The sequence below is a fragment of the Cicer arietinum genome, chromosome 5, assembly GCF_000331145.2.
Source record: "Cicer arietinum cultivar CDC Frontier isolate Library 1 chromosome 5, Cicar.CDCFrontier_v2.0, whole genome shotgun sequence".
Lineage (NCBI taxonomy): Eukaryota > Viridiplantae > Streptophyta > Magnoliopsida > Fabales > Fabaceae > Cicer > Cicer arietinum.
In genome coordinates, this window is record NC_021164.2 from 5,777,192 (window position 1) to 5,791,198 (window position 14,007).

The 14,007-nt window shown below is 29.8% G+C and overlaps 1 long non-coding RNA gene and 3 pseudogenes across 1 annotated transcript; all 4 read right to left on the bottom strand.

Annotated features, from left to right (window-relative positions):
- The window catches only part of LOC101510479 (uncharacterized), a 7,957-nt pseudogene extending 7,601 nt beyond the window's left edge, over positions 1-356 (bottom strand).
- LOC101510809 (receptor-like protein kinase FERONIA) lies at positions 16-1,498 on the bottom strand (annotated as a pseudogene).
- A 4,013-nt stretch (positions 1,499-5,511) lies between these two features.
- On the bottom strand, positions 5,512-7,087 carry LOC140920219 (uncharacterized). Its single transcript, XR_012162925.1, has 2 exons — positions 6,470-7,087; positions 5,512-5,987 (listed from the first exon to the last, which is right to left on the bottom strand). It is a non-coding gene; the product is annotated as an uncharacterized lncRNA (long non-coding RNA).
- Positions 7,088-7,380: 293 nt separating this feature from the next.
- On the bottom strand, positions 7,381-9,627 carry LOC101501186 (protein CNGC15c-like; annotated as a pseudogene).
- Between the last annotated feature and the right edge of the window lie 4,380 nt (positions 9,628-14,007).

The following is a 14,007-nucleotide window of genomic DNA, read 5'->3' on the forward strand; positions in this document are numbered from 1 at the left end:
CCACTGTTTCCAGAATCAGTCACATAATCCAACTTCTTCTTTCCTTTCACATCTGTAAACAATGGCTCTTCGCAGTGTATTCCGCCAAGACTGTTTCCACTATCTTCTGGATTTGCATTATCTTCTGGATTTGCAGTGTCTTCTAAACTTTTCTGAAGCTGCAAAGCAAGTTCCAGGTTCCACAAGACATCCCCCATCGATGGCCTTTCAATGCCTTGGTAAGCTACGCACTTCATCGCGGTCTCGGCGAACATCTTAAAGCATTCCGGAGCTATCTTGCCCTTCAGATAAGGATCACTGATTTGGTCAAGAATGCCTGTTTTGTAGCAATGAGTTGCCCATTTACCTAGATTCATTTCCTCGTCAGCTAGTTTTACGTTCAAAGCCGGGCGAGCGCAGAGTATCTCCAATAGAACGACACCAAATGAGTACACATCGGATTTTGAATACTCTTTGATTAACTTTGGTTATCACCGTGGTGCTCTCATAAAAGTGAAGTCTCACAAGATAGGCAAACCCAGAATCAATTGAGAATGTCCAAGTCAAGTTGTAACTCAAGTTGATATTGGCGTTTGGACCCATCGATGTGGCCGACGAGAAAACAATAGTCGGAGCAATATAAGACGGTGTTCCTGGAGGATACTCAATATTCACTTCTATACCACCATTCACAGCTCCAAATGCAGTTCCTAGTATGAAAGACGCGTCAGCACTCCAAGATCTAAACATGCCAATATCACGAGAACCCGGAATATTACTCCCACCCACATTTAACCTATAAACATTCTTAAGTGCAGTTCTGTTGCCAATGGTGAAGACACTTCTAATACCAACAATCACATGGACATCATCATCAGTGGAAGTATAAATATTAGGCATCGACATAACCTCACTCCCATTGACAAATGCATATGCATTAATTAAAAGTTACGTTCAATGTACCTCCATCAATGTGGATGGAATATTCCTTCACAACATAATGATCCTTTGCACCCAAAGTGGTCTCAAGAACACTGAAGTTCCTAAGCAAGGCAAATCGGGCGTCTGATATATTAAGACCCGAATAAGAAGCCGGATAAAAATATAACCTGAGGAAAATCCAACCAGAAGCCACCGGAAAACTATAGGTATATGGTGATTCGAAAATCCGCGTCGTCATGAAGGAAACTTGAGGGACTGCAAGGTCATTAGTTGCAACCTCTGACATGGTGGATTTTCCAGAACCAAAATTCGAGTCACGATCAGTGGACCATGAACGGCCATCAAGATCCAAACTAAGAATAGGGCCACCACAATTTAAGCGTATTTCGTCCGTAGGCTTAAAATCTTCAGCTAACACCATAAACACAAACAATGCAACACAAACAAAGTATACATTTGTGTTCCTCGTCATCACAAAAGGTGGTGGTGTGAAATAGGAGTTTATGGTTATGATTAGGGAAGAAGATTGTTATGAAGGAGAGAAGAGGGAAGAAGGAAGTACTAAGAAGAGGGAAGAAGAAAGTACAACGCGGTGAGATGAAGGAAGAAGGAACCCGTGGAAGATGTACATTAGCGGGGAACAAGGAACGCGTAAGCTTATGATTATTTTAAAAAATAATTTTAAAATTAAAATATGTTTTGAGTTTATTTTTATTTAATTTAAAAAATAATTTTTTTTTATTTAATTCAAAAAATAATTTTTTTAAAATTAAAAAGTAGTTTTTGTAAATTTTTTAATTTAATTAACGTAACAATTATTTTTTCTAAAATTAAAAGAAATATAGATTTTAATTTTTTTTTTATTTTAAAATTAACATATCATTATTAGTATAATTAAACATTGTTCAATAGCGTGGATCTTCTGTCTCTCAATTATTAGACATCACCATCTTAAATCATGTTGTTGGAAATAAAAATAAAAATTTATTTAAATATTACGATAATGAATTTGATAAAGATGAATTTTCTTAAAATTGATAATGAATTTATTGAGTTCTAAGTTTATGTAAAAAAATGATTATGTTGTTTTCGTTTTAAGATATTAAAGATCAAATAGTTACTTACAATTAAATAAATGATCAAAATTGAAAAAACAAAAGATAAATGATTATATTGTTACTTAAGATTAAATTAAGTAATCAATAAAATATTTTGTTTAAAATAAATTATTTTATCCATCTCAAAATAAGTGTTTCATTTGTAATTTTTTTATATTTAAAAATATTTATTATTTTATAATACCAATACAATATTTATTACTTTTTCTAATAATATACTCATACTTTTTTTTAATATACTTATTTTTAAAATCAACAAAATTAAAGGAGGAAAAGATGGTGGTTTAAACGAAGAGAAAGTGACGCGAGTACGGGTTTGTTATGCCACGGGAACAAAAGAAGTTGAAAAAGGAAGCAATTACCAGCCTACTATTTATATAGATTAAAATTGTCAAAAGGAGTTTAATCCTTGTATTGCCACACATTATAAAAAGAATGTCCACTTTTTAAGTTAGTTTTTATTTAATGTTAATATATTCATTTAAATTGAAGTGTATTATTATTTTAATTTTATTTTGTTTATTTTAAAATTAAGATTTTTAATTGTTTACAACATAATATAGAATCTATTTGAAGTATATATATATTTATTTGTATTTTTTTTATGAAAATTGTTAGTCGTCTGTTTTTTTACAAAATTTTTAGTCATTTTTCTTACTCTTAGTTGAAGGGGTCACTTGTGGCACCTAATGCGTGCAATTATTTATATATTATTTCTCGCGCTTAAATCTAAAATATTGTTAGATGTGAATCAATTCCTTACGAACTAAATAAATATCAATTGAAAGTTAGTGATATTATTAATTCATTATATCATTTTACAATATATTTTCAAATAAATAAAATAATAAAGTATAGGATTAACTCAAACAATTAATTTATGCAACCTAACATTGACACACGACCCTTAATTAAGAAAGTTTCAAATTTTTTATAATATATTTAACTTTTGAAAAAATTATATTGATATTATAATTTTGTAAAGTAAATCTCTAAAATTTTATATTTACAACTTGTACTTCAAATAAATAATTCATTTGTCTGTCATATCAGTTTTGTGGATTTAAGATCCAATAAACTTCAAAAATATTAAAACACTCAAATTTATGTCATATTTCTCTAAGATATTTTAGAATTTATTAAAAATTAAAACAACATTTAATTTATTGAAATGAACATTCAAACTCAAAATTTTCATTTTTATTTTCAGATGCGTATTAATTACTCATATTGAGACACAAAAAAGTAAGTATAGTAAAATTCAAAATTAAGATGTAAGTTTTTAAAAAACAAAAAAGAAAATACGTGTTAAAATGTAACATTTAGGATGTAAGTTTTAATAAATAAAACAGACAAAATATACTTATTAAACAATTAATAATATGCGTACTTCAATAGGTTGAAGTTGTCAGCGTGCAGTGATAGATAAGCTAGAAATGGAAACAACAACAAATTATTTTACGGAGAGTTCTAGGATATATAAAAAAAAAAGTAATTTATTATTTTTAAAATTAAATCACCAATAATTGAATAATATGTTATTTATGTATCAAAATTTTTAATTTAATCAATTTTAATAGATACTATAATAATGTATACATAGACAAATTAAAATAGTAACTACATCAATATTTAAATGCAATTAATTTGTTTAAATTTAATAATTAATTACTAAAGTAATAAAAAATTAATTTAATTAATTAATTAATAAAATGATAATTAAAATAATAACTCAACTGTATTTAAATAAAAATTCCATTAATTTTTAAGATAAGAATATTTCTCACATATTTCTCTCTTCTTATACTCTTTCTCCCCTCTTTCTCTTTTCTGAAATTCTTCTTGGAACCAAACACACACCATGTATTGATTTAATATTTTTTAGGCTAAATTACATATGTGGTCCCTTAACTTAATTTCAGGTAACGTTTTAGTCATTTATCTTTTTTTTTTCCGATTTGGTCCTTTATTTTAATTTTAAGTGATAATTTGATATTTTATGTTTTAAAATTTCAACAATGTTATCCTTTTTTATACAAAAATTCAAAAAAAAATTCAATCAAAACTCATAAAATTAATTATATTCTTCAATATAATACAAATTTCATCAAATTCGTAACGCAAATCTTCAAATAAACTCATATTTTCATACTTTATTTGATATTGTTAGGAATAAAGGACTAAATCAGGAAAAAAAAAAAGATAAAGGACTAAAACGTTACCTGAAATTAAGTTAAGGGACCACATATGTAATTTAACCTATTTTTTAATTTAATTTTTATCATTCCGTACCTCTTAGGTTGTCATCATCACTCACATATTTATATTTTTTAATTTAATTTTTATAATTAAATAAAATATAAGTAAATAACATCAGGTGAACATCAGGTGAACAACACAGCTCAAACTGTGGGCTTATTATATACAGGGATACTGTTATGACTCAGGCTTTAATGAAGGCAGGTCGACCAATCTTCTTTTCGCTATGTGAATGGTAATTTTTCTATTTTAGCATCTTGTTGTTCTTCTAACTTTAAATACTCCCTTCTAAAAAAACTTTGTTTGTTTGTTAGGGGAGATATGCACCCAGCTTTGTGGGGTGCTAAAGTTGGAAATAGTTGGAGAACTACTAATGACATAAATGATTCATGGGAAAGGTAAAAACCACGCACTCAATTGTTTGTAACTAGTAGTTTTGAAAAGTGAAAAAGGATGGTGTTTACCAATGTTGAACATCCTTAGCATACTAGCTAGTAAAATAACTTGTTTTTTGCAGTAGGATTTCAAGGGCTGACATGAATGAAGTTTATGCTGAGTTTGCAGGACTTGGTGGTTGAAATGGTTAGTATTTTATTAGCATAGTAACATTTTTTTTGAAAGATATTAAGTTTGTATTTTGATTGCATGATATAATTTGGCCAATCTGGATTTACTCATTTGAGCTTATCTATTAGCATAAGCATTTTGTGCATAATTTGTCATTTTGTGGTTTCCTAAACATTGTAACATGTTACTCATATTAACTTTTATCTCTTATTTTCGCAATAGATTCGCTTGGTGTAGAAGGTAAAAAGGTTAGAATGGAAGGTGATCTTGAGGTAATTTTCTTCTGTGACCATAGGGTATATTGTCAAACTTTTGTCCGTAGCGTTCAGCATTTGGAAGTTCTTTTATAAATTCATTGTTGGTTTCTGTGACCATAGGGTATATTGTCAGACTTTTGTCCGTAGCGTTGAAGTTCTTTTATAAATTCATTGTTGGTATATAGTTTAGTCATAATTTATAAAAGTTATACATTTGATTATGTTGCTATACATTTAAGTGACAACTCATTTCCATAGCTATAGGATTTAACAGTAACAAATCTGCTATAAATATTATTTTTTATTATCAATAAAAAATACATAATATTTTAATTTATAAAATTAACCCAAATATAAATACACTGATATATATATTTAAGAGTCAGTAATAACCAAAATAATTGATTTTATAATAGAAAATAATTTGGAAAACCAAATTTTTGAGAATTTATGCTCAACTTGTTCTAATAATTCCTAATTTATGCCTAAGTTGTCTACTGTGTAGTCTTCTAAATTGAGATGCAACAAACTTAAAGTCTTCAGCTATGAGTGCAAGGCTTCAACTTCTGAGATAGCTTTAAGTGTTCTTGTTGAAGAAGGGAGTATCACACTTGGTCTTGGATCTAAGACCCATGTTAACAGTTCTTCACCACAAAAATCACCTGGTCCAATTCAACATGAGTTGAAGAATCCGACTCAGCCTCCATTTGTGGTGTAAGAATCAAGATTTCCTCGGATTATAAATAGCATCTCGTTCACTGGATCACCTTAGTCTTGGATAAGTTCCTTCAGTGCACAATGCAGGCTTTAGTCTTTCGCATATTGCGTCTATCATCCTCTCATCCATTTGATCAAATAATGGAACCTATTAAAAAAAAAATTCACATGTGTCCTTCAATATAATCATGATAGAGATTGATAATCAGGGTTTTAAAGAAAGATCTGCAACCGCAATATAGATTGTGACATCAAGAATTTTTATGTCTTCACCCCATGATTGAGGTTGCATCAGCCAAATTTGAGTGTGATTTCCCTAGGATATCAAAGATCGCGACATGGTCATGACCGGAATTAAAAACTGTCTAGACAGAGGTGGCGTTTGATGTCTCTCCTAAGATCAATTGGAAGTCCTTTAAGAAGATCTTCTTCGTCTAAATCATATTGTCTCATGACTTACTCTTCGAATTAGTTCGTAAAATAATTTCAATAATTAAAGAGCAAGGACAAAAACACTTCCATCTTGATATCAAGATTTGTAGCTTCTAAGCATGAATTCATCATTATATTTTGCTCAACATGATTACATAAAACAACTAGATAAATGTAGAAAGGGTCCAAAATACTTGCCTTAGATTCCTTAAGCCCCACCAGAGACAAAAGAAGTACTTATTGAAGAATGGAGAGGATGTAACTTGTGAAGTCATGGCATCAGCATATATACTATAAACTGATAAAAGTCAGCATTTGGTGAACATAAATTTGTGATATTATTAGCTAAAAACCAGGTGACCCTGAGGGCTTCTTTAACCCTGTGGCAATCAAAGAATCCATATTCACAATACGATTTCTCCATTTTGCAAACATTTCTCCAACATGCTTCTTGACGTTCAATTGATAGAAGGTACCAGCAAGCTCCTAAAATCTATTAAGAATATTTCCCATTAGAGCACAAAAATAAAAGCATGAGTAAGTTTGGAAATGGTATTTCAATTTTTCTGTATTACATTTTTTGTGATGGCTTTTCTGTCATATTAATGTGATTTGCCAGCAAAAGAAGAAACAAAATATTCATAACATCCATTGGTGAAAAATATTTTCAAGATTAGCACCCTCTGCTAAAAGTGTCATCCTAAGTTATATGTTGTTATTTTATAAATTTGATAAATACATTCCACATTCTAGTTCAGCCTGATAAGCAGCATTGCGAATTGCGGGTTCGCGAAAAATAGCAATATGTTCAAAGTTCATTAAATGATTGAGGTTGCATCAGCCAAATTTGAGTGTGATTTCCCTAGGATATCAAAGATCGCGACATGGTCATGACCGGAATTAAAAACTGTCTAGACAGAGGTGGCGTTTGATGTCTCTCCTAAGATCAATTGGAAGTCCTTTAAGAAGATCTTCTTCGTCTAAATCATATTGTCTCATGACTTACTCTTCGAATTAGTTCGTAAAAGAATTTCAATAATTAAAGAGCAAGGACAAAAACACTTCCCTCTTGATATCAAGATTTGTAGCTTCTAAGCATGAATTCATCATTATATTTTGCTCAACATGATTACATAAAACAACTAGATAAATGTAGAAAGGGTCCAAAATACTTGCCTTAGATTCCTTAAGCCCCACCAGAGACAAAAGAAGTACTTATTGAAGAATGGAGAGGATGTAACTTGTGAAGTCATGGCATCAGCATATATACTATAAACTGATAAAAGTCAGCATTTGGTGAACATAAATTTGTGATATTATTAGCTAAAAACCAGGTGACCCTGAGGGCTTCTTTAACCCTGTGGCAATCAAAGAATCCATATTCACAATACGATTTCTCCATTTTGCAAACATTTCTCCAACATGCTTCTTGACGTTCAATTGATAGAAGGTACCAGCAAGCTCCTAAAATCTATTAAGAATATTTCCCATTAGAGCACAAAAATAAAAGCATGAGTAAGTTTGGAAATGGTATTTCAATTTTTCTGTATTACATTTTTTGTGATGGCTTTTCTGTCATATTAATTGATTTGCCAGCAAAAGAAGAAACAAAATATTCATAACATCCATTGGTGAAAAATATTTTCAAGATTAGCACCCTCTGCTAAAAGTGTCATCCTAAGTTATATGTTGTTATTTTATAAATTTGATAAATACATTCCACATTCTAGTTCAGCCTGATAAGCAGCATTGCGAATTGCGGGTTCGCGAAAAATAGCAATATGTTCAAAGTTCATTAAGCAGTAGTGTTATAGTTATAGCCGCTATTTGACAATATTTTGTACTAAATTACGCATTGTAAAACAAGAGTGATTTGTTCAATTTTTCTATGTTATAGTGTTGCTTTAACCGTTATTTAACAACACTGTTGATAAGAAAATAAAATGTGGTTTCCATTAAATGCTTTCCTCTTAATTTAAGACTTAATTTTCTTAATAAACATGATAAAAATAGTAAAAGGGTTCAAATGCTTGAGCAATCAAGAGAATGTAGTTTGTGATTTACATACATGGCTGGCCAACATGTAAAGCATGAGGTTGTAAGCAGCACCTGCCCATGCTGTTTCTGTGACAACTCCTGTAGCTTTTACAATTTGTGATGAAAGTGGAAGAATCATAAACAACCTTGGAATATATTGGAAAATGATGAAAAAACGAAGGACGTTTTTAGTGTTTGCCATGGTTGAACCCCTAAGTGTTGGTATAATAATCCAAATCAACAACTGCAATAACAGAAGAGTAACATATACATTTAGCAATGTTAATGTTATTGCTCACCATTTTGCTTAATATAAAAACAAAATTTCATTATCTTATGTATAAATTAGTGTTCTCAAATGCGCATTGCAGAAAATAGCGTTTGCTCAAATCCCACTTATGTATAAATTATCTTATGTATACGTGGAAGGCCTACACCAAAAACAACAACTAAGAAAAAAGTTAATTCAAACATGACCAAAGGTCAAACTAATAAGAGGAAATGAAAATGAAAAAAAAAAACAAAGAATAGTCAAATAATATCATATTATTCTTCACACGGATCGCTTGCAAATAAAAGTCTAAGCATCAAAGGACAAAAAAGTTATGTGGCCAAAATTGAAGGACTTGAAATTATTTGAAGAGAATTTCATTATGTGCAGTAGTAAATTACCTCTAACAAAAAAAAAAAAAAGAGCATAGAAATCAATAATCAGATAAAATCCAATTAATAGAGAAGAATCATTATGTGCAGTAGTAAATTACATCTAGCACATTCACATATATATCCTCAAATCGAACTTCAAGCCCAACTCTGTGCAAGATTAGTTTGATACAACCATACAAGTATAAGATACTTCAATCATACTTTCAAAGCCAGTGCTTCAGAAAAAGGATGTTTACAAAAGCAAATTGAGAGAACCCTAGAACATACCAAAGCAAAAAAACAAGAACCCTAGAAAAATCGATTAAGACGAGCAACACCAAGTGCAATCGCAAATAAATCGATTAGGTCGATGACAAACGAAAAAGAAGTGGATTTGAGAAACAAGAAGCATACCATGAGTTTGAGCACAATTGCAGAGGGATCTGAGAAATTTGGGGATTGAGAGAAATGAGGGATTTAGAAATTTGGAGTATTTGATAGAAATGGGGAAATTTGAAGGATTTCATAATTTGAGGAAATAATTTTGGGAAAAATAGTTTTGGAGCGAAGATAGAAGATGATTGAAAAGCGTATCAAGGAACACATTCAATACTTTTTATTCTCTCAACTTTCACTCAATAAAAATCAACATAACCAATCTCAATAAAAATCACTCAATTTGTAACCTCAATATTTAATACCTTCAATCAACCTAAAACTCATATAAAAATATATATTTTAATCAGTACATATAAAAATAAAATCTTTTACTAAAATAAAATATATAAAAATGTATAATAATATATAATTAAAATAAAACTTAAGGGTGAAATAATATATAACATATACAAATTATGTTATATAAAAATATATTAATGTCTCATTAATTCAAATCTAATTAAAAAATATACATAAAAAATAATTGGCTTAAATGTAATTTTAGTTCTTTTATTTTTACATATTAACGAAATTGATTTCCTTATTTTAAAAGTCAACAGTTTTGGTTCATCCCTATGATTTTTTAACTAAAAATTAATGACGTGAGAAGCTTTATATAACGTTGAGATATGATACAAAGATGTAGAATGATTAACACCAATGAAATTGGAAAAAAAACTCCGTAAAAACTAAATTTTCAACATCGAAATTTTTTCATATTTTAGTTAATGACATATAAATAATTAATGCATCTAGATGGTTTTATATTATAGAATTGTATGTCACGTTATAAAAAAAATATGTCAAATCTTCATTTTTTTTTAATTCAAAAATATGAAAAATAGATCAAATTTGTCGACTTTTAAAATAGAGGGACCAATTCCATAAATTGGTTATAATAGAAGACTCAAAACGGAAATCAAGCATTTTAATTACTAAGAATGAAAATTTCATTGTAAAAGTATTTAAAAAAGTAGGTATTCTTTTAGAATAATATATAAAATATAGGTTAAATTATATATTTGGTCCCTTAACTTAATTTCATGTAACGTTTTAGTCCTTTATCTTTTTTTTTTTTCTTTCCCATTTCAGTATTTTATCTTTTTAAATAATTTCAATTTTACCCTTTAAGTGGGTTTTCGTTAAGACAATGTTAACAAATTCCCTCCTCAGTTTTCTTCTCTTTCAGATTTCCAAATCCCTTGTTTGGAATTCTCTTTTACGTATCCAAATCCCACGTAGAAATGGATTTACGATTTCACATTTCCAAATCTCACCTCATCCACCTTTAGAAGACTCGAGTTCCTCTACTTCACCGGCGACCAATCCAATCAATCACGACGATTTATTTGAAACGGGTTGGGACCCAAATCGAGACGGTAATGGGTCTGCCTATATTGCATCATTAATTAATTGATAAAAACAACAACAAACCCTAAATACCCTTTTGGTTGAATATTGATAAATCATAAAAAGGGATGTTAGAAAAGAGAGCAACCATAGCGATCTCGAAACCCTAACCCTTAAAAGATGTGGATAGGGGGATTAAGATAGAGATCAAACAAAAATAAAATTAAAAAGAGATTTGATTTTGTTGTTGTTTTTGTTATTGGTCAAACCTTGAGTTGATTGAAAACGTGAAACATCATCGATGGAAAGATAATATGAATGATTGCGATGCAGTTGGAATCGTGAGAGTTGCTTCTCTCTCTCTCTCTCTCTCTCCCTGTGAAGTGAAATGAATCAATATTCAAACTGAGAAAGAACCAAACAATGGATTTGGAAATGTGAAAAAGAAGACCAAACAAGGGATTTGGAAATGTGAAAGAGAAAAAAACTACGAAGAAAATTGAGGAGGAAATTTGTTAACATTGCCTTAATAGAAATCCCCTTAAAGGGTAAAATTAAAATTATTTAAAAAGATAAAATACTAAAATGAGAATAAAAAAAAAGATAAATGACCCAAACGTTACCTGAAATTAAGTTAAGGGACCACATGTGTAATTTAGCCTAAAATATATGATACAAGAGACCTATACTTATATCATAATCACTTCCTACTTTTTTTATTCTCTCTCTACACCTACACTCACATCCCATCTCCACCACAAACGTTAAGATATACAAACACTGTCAATAGTCTTTTAGATTGTTCTTGTGAAACTAAGAGATATTGAGTATTGTGTTGCATTAATGGCATAAAAAATAAGAAGTGTCGTGTGACACTTTAAATCCCAAAATAACATTTATAATAATTTATACTAAATTTTTTGAACAAAACTCGCACCAAATAAAAAAAAAATTGTTCAATAAAATAAATAAAAAAATCATAACTAGTTTAGGATATCACGTTTCTCAAATATCAAAAGGAACACTTTAAATTTTGATTCTCTTATAACACAGAACAATCTCCACTAACTTGATTTAACTAGAATTTCTTGATTTAATTCCCAAGATTTACTAGTACTAAGATTTTCATATAAATAGTCATTTGTATTTACATAAGTAAAATACACATTACAAGTATTAATTCCCAATATCACCTATCAGAGCAGAGTTTCTCCCAAACTTGAACTTCAAGATTAATTAACTGCAATTCCCAATATCACCTATAATAACTGCAATTTCAAAAACGCAGGGCCAAGCCAGTCAAACACAAACAACGAAGGAGGTGAGTTTCGAAATTATGTTGATATTGTAATATAAGTAAAAAGAACATGCAATTAATCATCAATAAACCATATCATTACACAAACATTCTTCAAGGAAAAATATCACATTATATAATCAAAATCAAGGAAAATCAATAATACATTTCGCTATATCATCAAATCATCTCAAAAATTATTATCACACACGATACGTATTAATCATAACAAAACAATCACAAGAAAATGCAATATTATGCATGAGCTTTGACTCTATTTCACAATGTGGTACAATTCTAACTCTGAAGTACTTGTTTAGGAGACTTGATGCTATGCCACCATCTCGTTGGACAGACAATTCAAATTAGCTTTATCCTCATAGATCCTCTCGACTCAACTCGAAACACATATATGCGACAATCGAGGTAAATGTGTGTTGCATAGTATGGACACTACGAGTATGGACACTACCATCAAATTAGGGTCAAGAGTGAATATATTCCTAAGACAATTTTTAGGACAAGATATGGATACTACAAGTATGCAGTGATGCGTTTTGGAGTTACCAACGCCGCTGCTACTTTTATGAATGATATGAATCGAATATTTAGAAATTTCTTAGATAAGATTGTTGTGGTGTTTATAGATGATATTTAATCTACTCTAAGAGTTTAGGTGAGCATGAGAAACATATGAAGATCATCTCTAGTAAAGGAGTAATAGTTGACTCTAGTAAGGTAGAGGCAATATTAAGTTGGCCCCAACCTAAATCAGTGACTGAAGTAAGGAAATTCCTAGGATTGACGAGTTACTATAGAAAATATATAGAGGGGTTTTTAGTCTAGCCTTACCTCTCACCAAGTTGACTAGAAAATGGAAAACGTTTGTGTGGGACCAAGAATGCGAGGATAATTTCCAAGAGCTTAAGGGAAGATTAATTTCAGCACCTGTTTTGGTTATATTAGATCCATTCATGAATTTTGTGGTTTATTGTGATGCTTCTAAAAAGGATTTAGGATGGTTTTAATTCAAAAAGGAAAAGTGGTAGTTTATGCATTTAGAGAACTTAGGTCACACGTGGCGAATTATCCAACCCATGATCTTGAATTAGCAGTTGTAGTATTTGCTCTTAAGATTTGGAGGCATTACTTGTATGGAGCAAAATTTGAGGTTTTTAGTGATCGTAAGAGCCTTAAGTATTTGTTTGATCAAAAGGAATTAAATACGACACAAAGAAGGTGATGTAGTTTCTTAAGGACTACAATTTTGAGTTGAAATATCACCCTGAGAAATCTAATGTAATGGTTGATGCTCTAAGTCGAAAATCCTTACATGTGACTTGTATGATGGTATAAGAGACTAGTCTATTAGAGAAATTTAGATATATGAATTTGGTTGTGTCCTTTAATGCTTTATGCTTGAATATGAATTGGCTAGAAATCGGTAGTAACTTGAGAGGGATAATAAAAACATAACAACTATTAGATAAAGTATTGTAAAAGCATAACAACTATTTGATAAAGTATTATAAAAACATAACAACTATTACATAACAATTTCGTTTTAAAATTAACATATCACTATTACAATTAAATAAATTATTAAATTAAAGAAAAAAAGATTAATGACTAAATTGTTACTTGAAATTAAGTAAAGTGACCAATGGAATATTTTGTTTTAAATAAATTACTCCATGCATCTGAAAATAAATGTCTCATTTGTAATTTATTTTCTATTTATAATTATTTGTCATTTTACAATACCAATATTATATTTATTATTTCTTTTCCACTTGTATACTCTTATGTATTATATATTAACTCATCTAACAACTTCACTTCCATGTGACATGTATGGAGGAAGTAATGCATGGAGTTCCTTCTCTAATCTTTCTGTACAAGAATGGTCCCAAAGCAAGTAGAATTAGACTTAGTTTGGATTAGCTTCTAGCTTGTGGGAGTTTACAAA